The sequence below is a fragment of the Macrobrachium nipponense genome, chromosome 31, assembly GCF_015104395.2.
Source record: "Macrobrachium nipponense isolate FS-2020 chromosome 31, ASM1510439v2, whole genome shotgun sequence".
NCBI classification, from domain to species: domain Eukaryota; kingdom Metazoa; phylum Arthropoda; class Malacostraca; order Decapoda; family Palaemonidae; genus Macrobrachium; species Macrobrachium nipponense.
The window spans coordinates 32,359,554-32,378,231 of NC_061093.1; the positions used below are offsets into that span (position 1 = coordinate 32,359,554).

The window sequence follows — 18,678 nt, forward strand, 5'->3', positions numbered from 1 at the left end:
CTGGTGTATTGATCATGACCTCTCTAGGTGCTCTACTAGCCTGTTTAAGTAGCACGGAAAAAGCCGCTATTCGTAAAATAAAGAATCTCTACAAGTGTAATGCTGCTGAAGAAGCAATTACTACTAATAATAATAATAATAATAATAATAATAATAATAATAATAATAAAGATAATAATAAAATAATAATAATAATAATAATAAAGTACGCACTACTAAAATACAGTTTCCCAATGTTACCTTTAATTACATACTCACTTGGCTTTAGTGAGACTGTACATGAATACAATACATTTTATACAAAGTACAGTACGTACACTAAAATTTTTATTAATAAATTATTGTGGACACATACACTCTTCAGCAAATAAGGTAACTTCAAGATAGTTATTCACCAAGTATAATGCATGTAGTAAGTGCTTAAGTTTACAATTTTAACCTTTTCCATAAAAATAAAAACAGTATATTTACCATAAACTTCATTGGATGATTTACCAGTTTGAGCTCTTCACACATCAATTAACCAAACTCAGATCAATATTTTTCTATATGAATATAACACGGCAGTCACAACATCCAGTTTCCACTTACTCTCATGTCTGTTGGCATCCTTGATACGGGTCATCAATTTTTCTTGACAATATTGATGGAAGGCATCTCTGATCATAATTTCATCTTCCGTCAGCTGACTCTCAAGGTTAAGTGGATCTCTCCAGTCAAACTTAACTGAAAGAAGATAGGTGTCATCAATATTAATCACTATCTCAACAATAAATTATGCACCACTCAAAAGCAAGTTCCAGTTACAATCTATACGAAGAAACATCAGTACCAAGTAATCCAATCTTGCACATTGCAAAATAACATTTAACAGGGTTGCAGACTTTTATAAATAGCTTTGACAATTTCATTACATATATCCACAAATATAACTAGATTGGCTTATATGTAATGGAGAGACTGTGATAAGAAACCCTTCACACAGTAAAAACTTCTTAGGCGATGGAGTCAAAAGTAAAGAGACACAAGATGCCTCTTGCAAATGTAGTCAAGGAGTCCTGTCAAGATGCCAAGTCTCCCCTACTCACCAACATCCTTCAAGAGTGCTCATACCTTACTACACAGAAAAGGAGCAAGGATAATGATCTGGAATTTAAAGCTTGGGAAGAAAATGTGAAATGGCTTGTGACTCTAGTTTGAACTGAAAGATCAGAGGATATTTTTTGGAGAAAATGCCTAGGGTTCTGGAAGAGCCTCATTAATAACATGTCATTGAGAAAAATTAAATACTAAACTAGTTGTATTCTCTCAAGGGATTGTGCCCTTGCTTTGTCAAATTGTGGAGTATCTTTTCCATCTCTCTTATCCCATATCCCACAAGGATGACCCAGCAGGATGGTCTTGGTAGGTTAGTGCATGTCAGTTGAGGTTTGCGCTCTTCTCCTAACTTAAAAGTGTCTGAACCTAACCATCTTCTCATTCATAAATACTCTAATAGAATATCTCCCTGCTAATTTCCAATATGGCCAGCTTCCATAGGTGCATGAAAACTGGGTGCTAATAATAGAACATTGGGAAAATATTACCAGGAGAAGAAAAGAAATTGCAAGGAATGTTCTTAAAGGCTATCCACTTATTTGAATTGGGAAGTCAATAAGGCCCATCCAGAATGGAAAGCAAGGGATACATCATTTAAAGACTTGGGAAGCTGAGGAGAAGAGGGGCAAAAGACTTCATGGTGCATTGGAAGAATGGAATAAAAAGCAACACCTCATCTAGCTAGCAGGAACTTTATGGCGATGAGTCACAAAAGTAACCCGTACTGTCTCCAGCTATGGCTGGAAGAAATACAGAGCATTATTTCTTAAAATACTAGGCAGGAGAAAAGTAAAAGGACCTTGGTTTTTTCAGTCTATTGAGTGCTCATAGTTAGGTAAGGACAAAACTAACAAATATGGCGCATGGCAGTGAAGGAAAGTCTGGATGATTCGGACTGTGTCATTAGTGAAGGTTGTTACGTGTCTCGTACAAGTCTCAAGAATAAAGCAGTGGGGAAAAGGCAATGCAGTATAAAAACATTTGAAGGTTAACATAAACTAAACAAGCAGACAACTTCAAATATGTGCCCAAGTTTGACTAGTTAAGTGATGGAGTGCTACTTGCATTATTCATAAGGGATCTAATTCAATTTCCTATATTATATCCACCGTCATTACAAATGTTAGAATGAAGTGTCCTCTAGTGCATCACCAATCCTTATATAGAATACATAGGTTAAACAATATATCTGATATGAAGCAATGACAGAACTTGCCATAAATATTGTAACAAGTTCACTATACAGTAGTACCTCGAGATACGAAAGGCTCTACTTACGAAAAACTCGAGATACGAAAGCCAATGCGAAAAATTTTACTGCTCTACATACGAAAAGTTTTCAAGATACGAAAGGTTGTTGCTGTAAATTCCCGAGATTCGCCCGGACCACCGAGAACAATTTTAAAACTCCCGCGCCGCCAACCGAGTAAACTCTCCACCATCCTCCCGCTCTCCCATTGGTTCCTGATGCTAGTCCACCTCATAAGGTCCTGCTCTCCTATTGGTCAGCCTCTACCCCTTCTGCTTTAAGTATTTATTGGTAAAAGGTTGCTGTAAATTGAAAAACTTATTCATCAATACATAATAAAAAAAAAATATTAGGTAAAGATAGAATAAAGAATAGAAATGAATGGTTATTATACTGGTTTTGGTAGTTTCAGTAGTTGAAGAGAGATAATGAAAATTTATGGCTTAGTGTAAAAGTGATTGCTTGGCGATCGTTCGATACTCGTAAGTGCTGGATGTAAACAGACGTTTGGAAGCTTTTTTTGTTTGTTTTTTTTATTATAGTTTAATGGTCAACTTAATAATTATTTGAAATGAGTACATGCAATACATTTAATAAAAAAATTGTGAATTAGATATCATAAAATAAAATAAAATAATCAGACTGTCAACAAATACGTAATTTTTAGAATTCTTCTTCTTTTTTATTATTACGTTACGTATACGTATGTTTCATTATAGCTGTCAGTAACTCGGTATCTCCATTAGGTAAAGATAGAATAAAGAATAGAAAATGAATGGTTATTATACTGTTTGGTGGTTTCATTAGTTGAAGAGAGATTCTAATGACAATTTATGGCTTACTGTGTGCTAGGAAAAATGATTGTTTGGCGCTCGTTCGATTCTCGTAAGACGGGTAAGAGCTGAATGTAAACAATCGATTGGAAGGTTTGTTTTTTGTTTGTTTGTGTATTATAGTTAATGATTAATTAATAATTATTTGAAATGAGTACATACTGATTATTTATACATTTTATTGGCTTTTATTGCATATTCTAAGCTTTTAGCTCTTAGGTTTAGATGTCAGAATCATAGACTAGGCTACATAGTAAGCAACCGCTAACATAGGCTAGGCTTATTGCTAAGGGACATATGCTAAAGTCCTAATATATGCAGTAAAATGGGGTTTGAACATTCGCATGCAGTTGAATATTACTCACGTATGTACAGTATTTTGCCTTTTTGGAGTCATATTTCTTCCGTCGTAACCCTAGAACATGTGTTTTTAGGCCTGGAAATGTAATTTTACTGGGTGTTTTTGGAGGGCTTGGAACAGATTAGCCATTTTACTGTAAATGTGTCCAAGATACGAAAAAATCATGATACGAAGGCCGTCTCGGAACGGATTAATTTCGTATCTTGAGGTACCACTGTACTAAAATAAATGGAGCTAAAGCAAAACCTCAAAATGCCTACCCTGCCCTAGTGCACTAGAAAGTTATCCAATTCTATAGGGAGTAATGGTAATCACTGAAATACATGCAAACAATGGCAGAGAATGATGTGAAAGTACTCATCCATTCTCAAGGCTACTGCATAAGTTTAAATATACTTACACAAGCTAAAAAATTATAAGAAAATGTGCAAAAATGCCTGATAAAAGAGATCTTCAGGTACAAAAACTGAAAGACTTACAAGCCTCAGATCCCAAAAATTTATTCAAGCCTAATTATATCTAGGTTAATCATAATAGAACACATTTCAAATCTTCAATCAAATCACACATATAAAACATAGAACATCTGGACATGGAAAAATCTTACCTTTGTCAGCTTTTGCCTTCGCGACATCAACATCTGTAGTGCCAAAGTTAAGGAATATACAGCAATACTTTTTAAAAAATTTCATTAAGCAACATATAAAGTAATTTCAACATTTCTGCATTGACAAAAATAAAGACACTACAGTATTGGATAAGGAGTAATTATATCAAGTACTAAGCATTTCCTGGAATAGAGAATCTACGCTTAATCTAATAAATCTGAATTGTCAATGAACAAATGTGGCATAAAATTAGTTCCTGGCATTCATTAACATGGAACATTTCCTGTTCTGTACTTCACCATTATACAGGTCAAAAAGCTCACTACACAACAGGTTGGTTGTCAAAACACAAAATCAGCGGGGAAAAGGTTTGGAAAGATAAAAGACAAGCTTCTATACATTCATAAACTTTTTATAGAATCAGTTTTCAAATCTTTTTAATTTCTGTATTACATATTCCATGTGGAGGTAAAACAACTAGGCCTAACAACAGTGGTTATGGATACATTTGAGAAAATGAACATGATATGTAAAGTCAAAAGACTATATCCAATATATACTATCTTGTGAGCAAAAACACAACAGATGCAGAGGTCACTGATTATTTTATATAAAAACAATCTTCCCTCTACATCAATGGATAATTTTCACAGAAGTCAGTTTCATATACTATAACCAACTGTAAACTGTTTGTGTATTTTCAACCATATTGTTGGTTTTCAATATGCACAATTATGCTTAAAGTGATTAAAAACGCCATCATCCTGGGTAAAAATTTTATTTTGAATCACATCAATACCGGAATATCCTAACGGATCACAAACAAGATATAAATAACACCAACCAAAGGTGCAGTTTAGAAGTATTTGGTACTTGTCATACTCGTGAAATGTTCACAAGGCACCAACTGTAGGTCCTGACCACTTACAAAACCCCTTTAAACATGCTCTGGATAAGACAGGTGTGTTCCAAGACAAAACAACTTTATTACAATGGAAAATGACCTTATGATGACTTATTATTAGCTACTTGTGGACATTATTCAGAATATTATTTCATTCAAGTTACTGCTCAAGAGATAGAACATGTCATTGGTTAATGGTGGCTCTTATCCACCTTTGTGTAGATTTTCAGATTATTTGAAGGTGAGCCTTGGTAAATTTCTTAAATGTGCTTAGTTTTCTAAATGTGGATCAAATGGGACACCAGCTCATCTTCTACATCCTCATGACCATTGATGTGAGGTCGAAAAAACAGTTGTTAATATTTTGATTTTTTTTCAAATCAAATCACAAAAATAATTTCTAATTCTTTTCACAGACCATTTCACACTAAGCAAACATTGCTTACACTAAATACCATTGTGAAAATTGGCATTATGTAGTTTACGACTGTCAGGTGCTTATGTAAAACAATTAAAGAGTTTTCACTAGTTGAAAAAACAGTAATTCACAAAAACAAAAATTGCACAAGTGCTCATGTATAGAGCATGCATTGCAAGAGTCTAACATTTCCCAATGGAACGAATGATGCTTAAGTACTTTTATTGGTAGATAAGTTTATCAAATTTCAATCAACTGAGCAGTGTTAATATTCAAACACAAAAACACAACCGTTTTTCTATGCATCCTGATTCATATTTAAATGGTAAGGTTTCAATAGTTAGACTAGGATTTCCGGCATAACTTTTGATAAACTAACTTTTGGGAAGCATATATGTAATAACACTTCCAATATTTCTTGAAAAAGTTGGTATCTCTCGTTAATGTTTTTTTAATGTTTCGTGAAGCAGCTGTTTTAAAGGGCAAGGGTTTTAAACTTACTTCTTCCTTGTTTTGGAGTTCTTTGTTTTTACAGAGTAGTTTGCCAGAGCTGACTTGCATCTCAAATTCTTGGATAGTGTGTGTCATCAGTCAAGTTAATTTTGCAAACTCTTTAATGTTGACTGGTAACAGACATAAAATGAGTTCATTACATTTGTTACATTAAATGTGCTACACTGACAACTATCCTCAGCATACTGCTTTTTTACCTAACTGTGTTTTTTTGCCTTTACAACACTTAGCAAACAGCTGATGCAATAGTGTAATTTTCTAGTATTAAGTTTTAATATTTATCAGTTTTTCAGTTTTATCTTGGCTACAACTTAAATTATTTTGAATAGTTTGTCAAGTGCAGTTTTGGAATCTTAAGAACTCCCAATTATTTAAAACATTTATCACCTTTTCCTGTAACTTGTAAAATTTCTAGTGACTTGCCACTAGGGTAAAAACCGCATGGTACAGGGGTGGACCATGTACAATCAATGTGTACAACCCCAAGAAAAGTACATTATAATGCGTCCTGACACCGGAGTAGAGGTCTTTAGCTCCGTTTCTCACCAACAACAAGTCGCGTCTGATGCCCATCTCCGATGTCAGGACGCGTTATAATGTACTTTTTTCGGGGTTGTACACATTGATCTTACATGGTCCACCCCTGTACAATGCGGTTTTTTTACTACTGCAAAAGTACAACTTGGAAAATTAGCTTATTGTATTTTTTAAACATTCACATATTTAGTAGTTTCAAAAGCTCAAAAAATCTTACCCCAAAATCACTTAGGTTAAGGCAAAAATGGGGACCCCTTGGCTGGTATATAAAGAGGCGGTGCCCTTGGTTAGACTTTTTAACCAAAGCTGAGGGCTGCCCAGGGTTAAGTTAGGGGAGACAGGCAAATACCATCCCAAGAAGGTAGTATCCAGCACCCTAGGTTTGGGGTACAAATGTTATGGAAGGTTGCATTCCTGTAATTCCAATGGTAAAATTTCTAAGCCAAAACACTGAGAGTGGAAATGGTGTAACCCAATATCTGCAGGTACATTAGGCTATGTTATCTCTGTACTAGGGTAGATTACCACGGCAGGCCAACCAGGCCACCTACATTCAACGTTTGCCACCCTCACGAAAAAGTAACATTATAACGCGTCCTGACACCCGAGATGGGCATCAGTCGTCGCGCGACTTCTTGTTGGTGAGAAACGGAGCTAAAGACTCTACTCTCCTTTCGAAGTAAGTATTTTCTCCAAAGTTAGAAATTAAGGCCAAATTTAAGATTTAAACAGAGGGTACTGAAAATGGCGCCCATGGCAGTGGAAATCTCACCAAAACGCTTTAGAAATTTTTTACTTACAACTAAAAATGTTTCGAAGATTGACGCCATCTCGATGTTTTACAGAGTCGCTTGTGTCAACAAACTTTCCATTTCCTGTGATAAATCCGCACACCACTTGTACCCACAGACGCTGGAGCAATTTTATCACAACAATCGAAACACGATTTCTCACCAACAAACAAGCCAGGAGTAAACAGCTGTTTTTGGTAGAAGATGACGAGAAGCGTGCTCTTAGCTAATTTTGAAATAAGTAGTAAAACATCAATATTTTACATATTTATGATGAGTTAATTTGAAAATATTCATTATTGAAAAGTAACTCGACTCTGACTCAAATTTAAGTAATTATTTTTCTGAATTAGAACGTTCTTTTAAGTTCTGTATTATGACGTCACGACATCTTGACTTTCGTACCTATTGTAAATAATTGCTATAACTCAACTGTCATTGCAGAACAGTTTACCAGTTATTCATGCAGATTGTTATCAGCTATACATGTAATTGTTATAATACGTAATGCACATATATATCTTTTTATTACGTTTACTTTTTGGATATATGAAGATGTTTTACTGCCGGATTATCGCCGTAGTGTGACGCAATCGTTTTCGGTCCATGGGCCTCTGTCTGTTTTCGCACCATAAGAATTATGGGGCCGAATTTGCAATGACCAGAAAGAAAGTCGTTAAAAGAGGAAAGTTAGCATTGAGGGGCATATGTTTTGACTGAGAAAAATACAAATTTATTCAATAGCTAGCTTGTAAAAAATACTTGGTAAAAACTTGATTGACAACTAAGCAGCATGTCTACTATGGGTTTTCAGAGACAGTGCAAGCACGTTTTGGGGCAATACTATTTTCTGTAACGAAACACTCGTAACAGAACGAAGATTTTTCTATATGCATTACCCCCAGTGCCGTAATTTATAAGGGTATCGTGAATCACTAATCGTAAAGAATAACTACACTTGTCCTTGTACTAATAGACAAAAACTCCATTATCCAGAAATGGATAGGAACACACCAGTAAACAGCTCCACCTACCCACCCTCTCCCCCCCCCACCTCCACCGCCACCCCTGTCCTTCTTCCTTCCTTCACCTTCCTTTCTCTCTCTCTCTCTCTCTCTCTCTCTCTCTCTCTTCTCTCTCTCTCTCTCTCTCTCTCTCTCTCCATTCGGATGCGTTGACCCTCCAAACTGGGTATAAGACTACACACAAAACGTTGAAATTGGTGAAATTAGGCTATGTATTGGAAGTATATATACATAAATATTAAACAACTTTTATCATTATTGCATTACTATGACAACTAGAATTCATGGAAACAGTTTATAATAATGGAACGCGTATGTGTGAAGCCTATCCACTAAGTGGCAACGATGATTTTGCCATTCTTAGCATGCAAACATTAAAGCATGCAAACATTAAAGGTTACATTTATTTCTGGCATACGATTATTAAAGAATTCAAAATACTAATATAGACTGAAATCAATGAAAAGTGCTAGCAAAAACAAAAAAGCAAAAAAAAAAAAAAAATGTATATAATTCACTTTTCCGTTGTCGTTCCTCTATGCACTTTTCCGTATTCGTTCCTCTATGGTTTTCGGCAGCCAGATGTGCGAAAACGTTAGAAACATTTGATTTGTATCATACTTTAGAAATATCTGTTATTTTTCGGGTAATTTGGTTGCAAAAAAGGGATCTATACATGAATTAAATCAAAATTTTTAAATAACAAAGTAAATTTAAACTAAATAACGAGTAAAAAAAAGTTTTTTTAAACAGTTTAGGGAATAAAACTTTGCAGTTTCGTCGTCTGCTGTTCGTAATTGTGTTTATGGCGCACGCGCTTAGAAACCAGGAACAGCAACGGGTTTAAAGTGCAATGTGGAGTGAACTGAGACCAAAATGTGTATAACAGAAGAATCAAATGGCAGCATGGAGGAGTTTCAGTTGTGATGGCAGTAAGGATAAAAAACCGCCGATTACAAGGTAAGAATGAATTCAGTTTCAAAACATAACCCCGGGAATAACAAGTTTCATACTTTCACTAATATAGGCAACAAAATGTTGTTTTATTGTGCTGATTACAACTGCAATCTTGAGTAAGATCAATAAACGTTTACATATATACGCTAACATTGTTCAAATGAGTGCTGGGAAGGCTGGGGAAAGATGTGGCCGTCACTGATGAGACCCGTCCATGCAAAACGTAGCCAGCCATATTGGATTTCAAACTGCCTTGAAAAACATATTTTACGAAGAGCTCACATGCTTATTTTAGTTCGTATGGGGCTTTCAAATATCACATTATGTTGACGAAACTTCAATCTTTTAAATGGTATGCTTAGAGTTGCAATTGTATTCTTGTTTCACCAATTAAATATCGAGTGAATAAGACCCGTCCACCGTGATGAGGGTTGGCCTGCCGTGATGTTCTACCCTATAGTAGGCCTACTTACAACTACACATTCTTCACTTGGCATGGTTTCCCAAATTTGGCATACCTAAGCCTTGTAACTCCTATATTTCCTAGTCTTTTTTTTTTTTTTTTTTTACATACAACTACTAGGTAGGTATCTAGCCTACAGTACTAACCTAAGTAGCTCCTAGATCAATTACATAACCTATACCTAAAATAAGCTAGGCTAAGATAAATGGCAGTTAAACAGTTGACTATTCCCATTCTCCCAAGGTAAAAGGCTTCTACCAAACCTTCCTTTCAGAGCATCCCAACCACAAAAAAATAATAAAATAAAATAAAAATAAAATCACTGTGCATACTCCATCGGGCATGGCCTAGGGTACCTGTTAATTAGGCCTATCAAGGTTTATTAGCCTATATATAAGAAAAAACATGGCCATGGAACATTCGGGATATCTTAGTATGCCACCCAAAAGTCCCTTGCCGGGCCTCCCAAACCCGGGCCCACCAACAAAAAAAAATAGACCGTGGATACCCTAGTAGGTTAGTTGGCTAGGTCCAGGCTACGTTAACTGATAGCTGCTGGGGTGGATATTACCTTACACAAGAATTACAAGGCTACATTAATTGGTCCCTTCAATGGGGATTATCAGACATTTCACTGACATCGCGAAAAGGATACTTTCGACATGTGCGGGTTGGGCAGCAGAACTCTGGGATCTTGCGAGGATTTGTGGCACGGCTCTCAGGCACACAGAGCGAAGAAGCGAAGTGGTGAGTGCCATTTCCGAGATGTATTTTCGATCTAGATGTCCCTTCTTGCTCAAATTTGATCTTCAGACACTGCCGTCACTGTTTAACGAAGTAGCTCGGAGTGAAATGTACGAACGTCACCACTTCCCAAAGGCCTGAGACGGTAGTCGTAAGAGTGTTATACAACGAGAGAAGTCGTATGTAACTCAAGTAAAAAATAAAAGCACCCCTAGTACGATGTTGCCCAAATCTATTACGTAAGCTTACAGTACAACACTAAACCATACAGACCTATGGTGCACAAGTTGTATTGTTTGTAATATTATTAAATATCAAGGTCTACGCTAAGATATTTATATGATATTTATGCTCAAATGATACGATAGCAACGCTTTAATGCGAATAAAGGTTGTAAAGTAAAGACATTATAATCCATGTGAACTTAAATCAGCTGTTGCTAACTGTAACCTTTGAACTTCGTCTTATTTCTATAAAAGATCTAACGAACATTGACATCTATATGATAAAAGAAATGACGTGATCGTAATATTTTTGAGTATCACTATAACCAATCAATATCACGATAATTCCACATTCGCGTTTTTTAAAAATATTCTAGGGGCAAATTAGCAACTCTTTACTGAAGGTTAGTGGTTATTTTTGGAGGTGTGTCCAGGACGTCATTCATTGGTGGCTGTTAGCCAAGTCACGTGACTTTTACGTAAGTGAGAAATGCAACCTAAATATATAACGCTTCGGTTTATGACGCGTTATGCATGCATTAGATCAGAAACTGCGTAAAATGTTATTCAGGGCACACAACTAACATATTTTTGGATATGTGAATAGATAATTTCCCTCAAACATTAGTGCTTAAAATTAATGTAAATCAATCGACTGTCATACATGAAGAAAACATTCGACCATTTACCAAGAAAATAAGTGAATAGTTGAAAGATTGCAGAAAGCTGAGTAAGAAATAGGTTGTCCCACATTGCACTTGATGATCAGCAGAGCATTATATTCATGACACCGGTGAATGATTTATATACACAGATTCCAAACTCATTAAACAGTTAATGGAATTTATGTCCATTCTTTGTGTAGGTTTCGATGGCATCATTGTGTGTTCCCTGCAGGGAATAGCTAAAAAAAAAGCACACAGTCGTTGCAACATTCCAACTTTAACTGTTGAATCGTAAACGAATACAATGCAGGAATCTTAGTGCTATTCAGTGCCATCTTGCGGACACTCAAATTTCCTCCTAAACCCTTTCAATCCAGTTCATATAGCACATTCTAGGGTATCCTCTGACTTCCGAGCCATATACACTTTTTTTACCACTTCTGTATACCTATACATATATCATCTTTAAGTTATTAAATCAAATGTACAATGCAAATAATTATATCTGGTACCAATGAAATAGAAAAAATAACTGAACAAGCACAAGCAGATCTCTCTCTCTCTCTCTCTCTCTCTCTCTCTCTCTCTCTCTCTCTCTCTCTCTCTCTCTCTCTCTCTCTCCAGTTTTAGCTGGTGTTTTACGGAGAACAGCCCAAGATCTGTTTCTCTGCATCATCATGACAAATGGAGAGATAATAAACTGCTAAATCACGATTCCCGACAGTATCAGAGTCCCAAGATGAATGCAAGCGATCTAAGCACAGAAGTATATGGCATGATCACGACTTTGTTCTGAATTCTTTCATATATTTTTGTTATTCAAGATTATTTTCACATCTTAATCACAACTGATCGTAGAAACTGCGAGAAATTTCGTATCATAATTAGGATAACAATCATCTTACAAATTAAACTTAACTCATGAAGCAGAACTTCTTTTTTTCGCCATTTGTTATTTATTTATTTATTCGAATACCTTTTTCCTCTCAGAGGCAAATTGTAAAATGTCACATTGACATTTCATTATTTATTTGATTTTCATGATAATTTGTCGCTGTTTTTGAGAGTAAGACGTGAGCATTATGATTCTTTACCGAATGCCTTCATTGCTAACGGGTGATTCGTGCGAGGTATTATCAATTGGACAAGGATGTGCATTGTTATATTTGATAAGGCTGATAACTGAATGAGTTTTTAATAATACCTCAGAGATTGGCGTAACATAAAACTATAAAATGTCTTCGTATATTTACTATTCTACGGGTAATATTTTAATTTTATAGCAATCGCCTACGTGTTCAGCAAATGTCCGTCAGTTTAAACAAGTTATTATAAAGTATTGTAAATTCTAGTGCTTATGATTTTGTTTAGTTTTATGCTATAAAAAGAAAATTCGGACAATGTATTTTATGTATCAGAGAGACGATTCATGTCCCATCCAGTAAATTTATTCCGAATAGATAGTGTCGCCGGCATTGCTTATGTTGTTGACATTATGACCTCTCACATCACACGTGTTATCTGAAGAGAGAGAGAGAGAGAGAGAGAGAGAGAGAGAGAGAAGAGAGAGAGAGAGAGAGAAGAGAAGAGAGAGAGAGAGAGAGAGAGAGAGAGAGTTTAATTCCTTTAGTACGTTTGATATAATTTGGTAGCTCTACGTGAATGAGCATCAGAAGTCTGTTGGTACTATGATGTAATATATCGTAACTCGCACGTCGAGCCAAAGACTCTAATATTTTGATATTATCATATACATTATGTTAACACCCTTTTTGCGTTAAAGTAAACAATTTTCGGGTATTCAATCTTCAATTGCTTTCCATGCTGATTTCTATTTTACTTTACCGCCATAAGATTTGCAAAATTTTACTTGAGTTTTCATAAGCTATCGATCATAGGGAATTGCCTCACTGTACTGCCTCACCATCCCCCTACTGTGAGAGTTTTTCTTAATGGAGAAGTAATTTTAACAAGAATGTTTCTCGTTCTTTTATTTATGGATCGGCCTAAATCATTCCAGTGTTCAGTATAGTTTTTAAAAGAAAACATTTTCTAGTAAGTAATTTGAAAGACAATTACGGCAGCTAATTACATTGTAGTTAACAACTTCCTAACATTTATGAAATCTCAGAGAAAAAATAGTTTTCAGATATGAACTTTTTGCATTTAATACTTCAATTCGTTTCAATGCATACATAGTGTCGAAATGTTTGCCAAGTTTTATTTGATAGATTCGAGCTTAATTAGCAAGCAAGGGGTTACGTCTAGTACATCGCACAGCGTTCCTTGTAGACTGAATAGCTTATCAGTGAACATGAGCAAGCACACATCATTCTTCGTCGAAAAATGATCCGAATATTCACTGCATTTCGTTTATATTTTTTGTTTTGTATATGCCTTGATAAAGTTTATGACTGGTATTTAGCGTCTTTTATTTATGAGTTTACGTTCATTTCCAACGAGCTGGTACTAAACAGAAACAATCCTGGTACCTACCTACTAAACAAAGTTACAAACCCGAATGGGGTGCAGTATTAGTTTTCATGATTACAATTTCTATTCATGATTATATTGTAATCGCTCTATGTATCTTCTATATATACCCCTATATATACATAAGCTCTTCATCGTTTAAACAAACCAAGGGCTTTAGTATTTTTGTTGTTTTCGTATAGCTATGCTAAACTTTCGATTTACCATTTTCTATCACGAAACCTATTTAGTTTTCTTTAATGATGAGCTATGACTTTAGCAGAAGTTTCGTTTGTGTTAGTTTAAAATTGGTTTTGTTTTTGTTCTTTTGTTTCAGGCATTTCTTTTATTTTGCCATGAATACAAAAGAGAAAAATGAATTAGATGAATTATTCAACTTTAATACAACATTCAGTAATGGAGGTTTTAACCCGTGCTCATGTCCGTAATAGGGATGCTTAGCTAATACGAGAATCCCATTAAATTCACGGCAACTTTACTGTTACCGATTTCTTAACATCTTTTGTTTATGTACTTATATGGGGTGGTACTGCCTTCTGATTGTTTGTCAAGAGTTCCTCAGCAGCAACATCCTATCTCAACTGCTAGGCAAAGTTGAGAAGTAAGAATCTTCCTGGCAGGTTGTGTATTGTCTAGCCCTAGACGGAAGTCTCCCGAATTCCATCATCCATCCATCTTCGCGGCGGGCTCTACTTTTAATTCACATTAGATATATACCCGATATAAAATAAATTGCATTCAAGTAAGGTTTGAAGGTTTAATTAATTTAGCTGAGGAGGTTGACTGCCATAGTAACATTTTGTCATATGAACTGCTTACGTAGCTTTTTAAATAAATGTTATTGATATTGCACACATGCATATATTTTCAATAATATTGTAGCGCGAGTATTGAAAGAACAACAGTATTTTGACAGTGAATGATCTTTAGGCCAAGAAAATGTAGCATGAGAGTGACGGTGAGGCTATATCTATGGTCAACCTGGCCATGCCATGCATTCAAATATTGTCTGTTCCACACTAAGTTCTGTATGTCTGTCCATTCAACCCGTCATAACATCGAAAATATGTATATCAACTTAGATTTACTGTCTACAGTGCTTGACAGATCTGGATCTGAGGGATAACGTGTCCTGCTTTTACATATCTCCTACGTCCGTTTGGAATACTGCACACTGTCCTTAATCTAAACAAATATGGTGTCCTGTCATAAGCCGGTGTGTAGCCTGGAAGTGCTACGGCTCATATTTATAAACTCTGCTGGGATTTTATTGTTATAGATGGATATAGAATCGATACTAACACTCAGATCATAACATTGCGCACAGTAATTATAGAAATTGAAAATATTGCTAAAAGAACGAGTAGCCTATCTTCTAATTCATAAAGAAAGAGAAGACGCAATACTAATTTACCTGAAAACTTGAAGGGTTGCACTTGCACAAGCAAAGGGTTTGTTAAGACTGAAGCGTTACTTCAAGTGTTACGGCGAATCTGTCGATTAAATTGTCTCGTACTGGCTGTTTGTCAGTGAATTAATGAACTCTTTCGGGTGCTTTCGGCATCTTGTGGCGCGAGGGTGTTGCTTAAGGTGCATTTAGATTGGAGATTAAACTCTCCCGAGAGACGGCTACTCTCGCGCGACTTTCTCTACAGCGTGTTTACACTACCAGCAAGTTTTTCTCTCCGAGAGCAGCTGTGAGGGAGTGTCGCAAGAGAAAGTGTCCGAGAGTCGGGTAAGATTTCTCGCGCATCTATTTACACTGGAGCCAGTGCCAGTTTAACAACAGCGAGGGTTGAGAGAACATGTCTCAAAAGTGCCGTGTTGCTGCTGCATTAATAATTATGAACGAAGTGAAAAAGAAAAGGAAAAGAAGTATGTGGGTCCGAAAATAGATAAGCACAAGGGGAGAAGATGGAAACACATGCAAAATTATTAAGAGAATTGTTTGAGGAAGATACATCGAGCTAGAAGAAATTGTATGTATGAGCCCTGAATGTCAAGTAAGTTTTTTTTTTTTTTTTTTTTTTTACGGAAATTCAGCTTCAAGTGCAGCCCCTTGGAGAATCTATAAGGAGAAGATGCACTTAACAAATGATAGCCCTCCAAGGCTGCACTTGATGAAATGAGCTTTCTAGGGCTTTTGAAGCGTCCGCATTCATTTCTCATTATCTCCTATGTTGCACCGAAATGCATCGTGTTCTTACCTGAATATTACATAGTAATATGTAGTACTGAAGATTATCGTCTTAAGTATATACTTATAAAGAAAGTAAAGTTGTTTTTGTTTTTTTTTTTTTTTTGCTTACATTTTGAAGGACAAATTGCAAATATTCTGTTTTACCAAAAGCAGTACAAACAACTGACTGGAAGTGCTTGAGTCTAAAATGTCCGGTATAAGCAAGAAAATTTCAGCCCGAGGACCAAAGACAAAGAATAACTCTAAAAAGAAAGAAATAAATAACAGAATGCGGCGATGACAAAGAGCCGCAGAAAAAAAAATCCTACACAAACTTGAAAAGAAGGATGAAAATAAACAAGGGAAAGAAAAGAAAAATTGCTATTTCATCCCGCACGTCATGTTCTCTCGCGAGAGTAAACGAAAACTTTCACAGATCTGACTAATCCACTGAATAGAGTGGAGAGCTACAAAAAACCTAGCTCTACGAGCGTGCTGTCTAGACTGTTAGACTGTAGCGCGCGCGAGAGAAGAGAAACACTAACGAGAGTAGAGAGAAAATCTCGGAGAGTACTCTACAGCCTGTTTTACATTCCATAGAGCAGCTGTCCTGATAGGAACTCGCGGAAAAAACTCTCCAATCTAAACGCACCTTAAGGTAGGTGTGACTTAAAAGTGACCGGGAAGGTGATAGTTGGGTCATTATTATTATTCTGAATGAATAGTGAGTTAAATGGCTAGTAGCGGGAACAGGCTTATTCGGACCTTGGCTGATTCGGACCAGGCTGATTCGGACCATGTACCGGCTCATTCGGACCTTCATATGATTGGCCGATTTTTCTATGCAGTTTTACCTCCTGAACAAGAATTTTAAAGTAATATTTATTCGGACGACTGTAATTAACCCCCAGGGGCTCGTACTAAACACGGCGAAATACATTTGACGCCCCCAATTTTCTGGTGGCTTTCGTATTCGCGGGACGAACGATACGAAATGCTTGTATAGAAATACCCAATGCTATAATATAAAATTATTTATGGGTCCGAATCAGCCTGGCAAATGGTCCGAATCAGCCAAGATTAAGATCCGAATCTGGTCCGAATCAGCCAAGGTCCGAATAAGCCTGCATCCCTAGTAGCAGCCCTTACGATAACATTGTTTGAATTTGTAGTACTTCATTTTCGTTATGGTTTCGTTTCAGTTGTGTATGGTTGTCGCATTTTGTTACCGCGATTGTTGTATTCAAGTCAGTAAATATAAGTAGTTATAAAATTTTTTTTATAAATATTTACGTCTCTTATATTCCCCTCATGTCTCATAATTAATAGTTATTCGTGGTCGTATTGGAGTTCCTAGAAAGAACTTATTAGGTAATAGGAAGTGCTGAACGTTTCCTTTGTTGTTTTTATCACAACGGTGGTAGCGCCCTTGTCATTTGAGCAATAAATGTTAAGATTTGTAACTTGTAAGATTTTCGTTTCTGGTAGACTAAAGTTTGATAATAAGCATAACAAGAAGACTAACCCTTATCTCTGTACTGTATTTACATCGACTTTTAGAATCCCCACCAAGAGAGCTTAAATAGCTAGTATATTAATAAAATAGTTACACGCCTTATCAGTTAATTCTTAAGCTAAATGTAAAATACAGAATGCAAATATAATATAGTACATTATGCCAGAGTGTAGGCAGACTTACTGTTAAGAAGTCTGGCTACTGCATATATAGTTTTTTTGAAAGGTATATTGTTATGAGATGCTCTGAAACATTTGACGATAACAATATCACCTAGTTTATTTGATTATTAAAGTTTCTAATGGTTTTTGTAGGTACGCAATACCATGCAACTGACATGGAATACCATTTCATATTTAAGGCATGCAACTCCAAATAGAAGGGCTTCAGCTTTGTGCTGTGTTGTAGTACGTATTATTATTCCGCATTCAAAATATGCAGGATGACAAAAACTGTGATCTATTAGTCCTATTTCATTGTTTCTAAATATAATACATTTGATTTAAGATTATGCTGTGTTGCGGTTAAATTTTTTTTATTAGGTTAGTGCCCTTGTGGCCCGTAAATTTTCTCTCAAAGGTCATCAGTAGTTTTTTTATTTAAGGAATATTCTCCTACTCCATGTGAAGCGGAAGTTCAGATTGCCGAAAATATATATATATGCGGACGAAATTAACAGTTATTTAAATGTCACAGCTGATAAGTGGCAAAAGTTAGTCGAATGGAACTGCGTCACGTGGGAAAGCATGCAAAAAAAGTTTATGGGTTTTTCAGGGGATGGCTAATTCCTATTCTTTCTTCCATTCAACTCAGAGTTAAGTGCAAATATACGTTTACAGTATTTGGGAGTATCACCGATATAAGTTATATTTGCTAATAGAAAGGCGGTCTGGATCGTCTCTCTCTCTCTCTCTCTCTCTCTCTCTCTCTCTCTCTCTCTCTCTCTCTCTCTCTCTCCTCTTTTTTTTCAGACCCGGGCTAGGAAAGGCCGTTAAGTTTCCAGTCCCAGTAAAATTAGATCCGAGTCCAAAAGAATGTTGAGTATTCCAACTCTCTTGCTGATATTTAGAAGGCTGATATATATATATATATATATATAT

General features: G+C 35.9%; 1 long non-coding RNA gene across 1 annotated transcript; it reads right to left on the minus strand.

The window, feature by feature from the left end:
* Window positions 1–591: 591 nt before the first annotated feature.
* Window positions 592–10,728, minus strand: LOC135206498 (uncharacterized). The gene is made up of 3 exons (XR_010312766.1): window positions 10,413–10,728; window positions 4,149–4,181; window positions 592–726 (listed from the first exon to the last, which is right to left on the minus strand). It is a non-coding gene; the product is annotated as an uncharacterized LOC135206498 (long non-coding RNA).
* Between the last annotated feature and the right edge of the window lie 7,950 nt (window positions 10,729–18,678).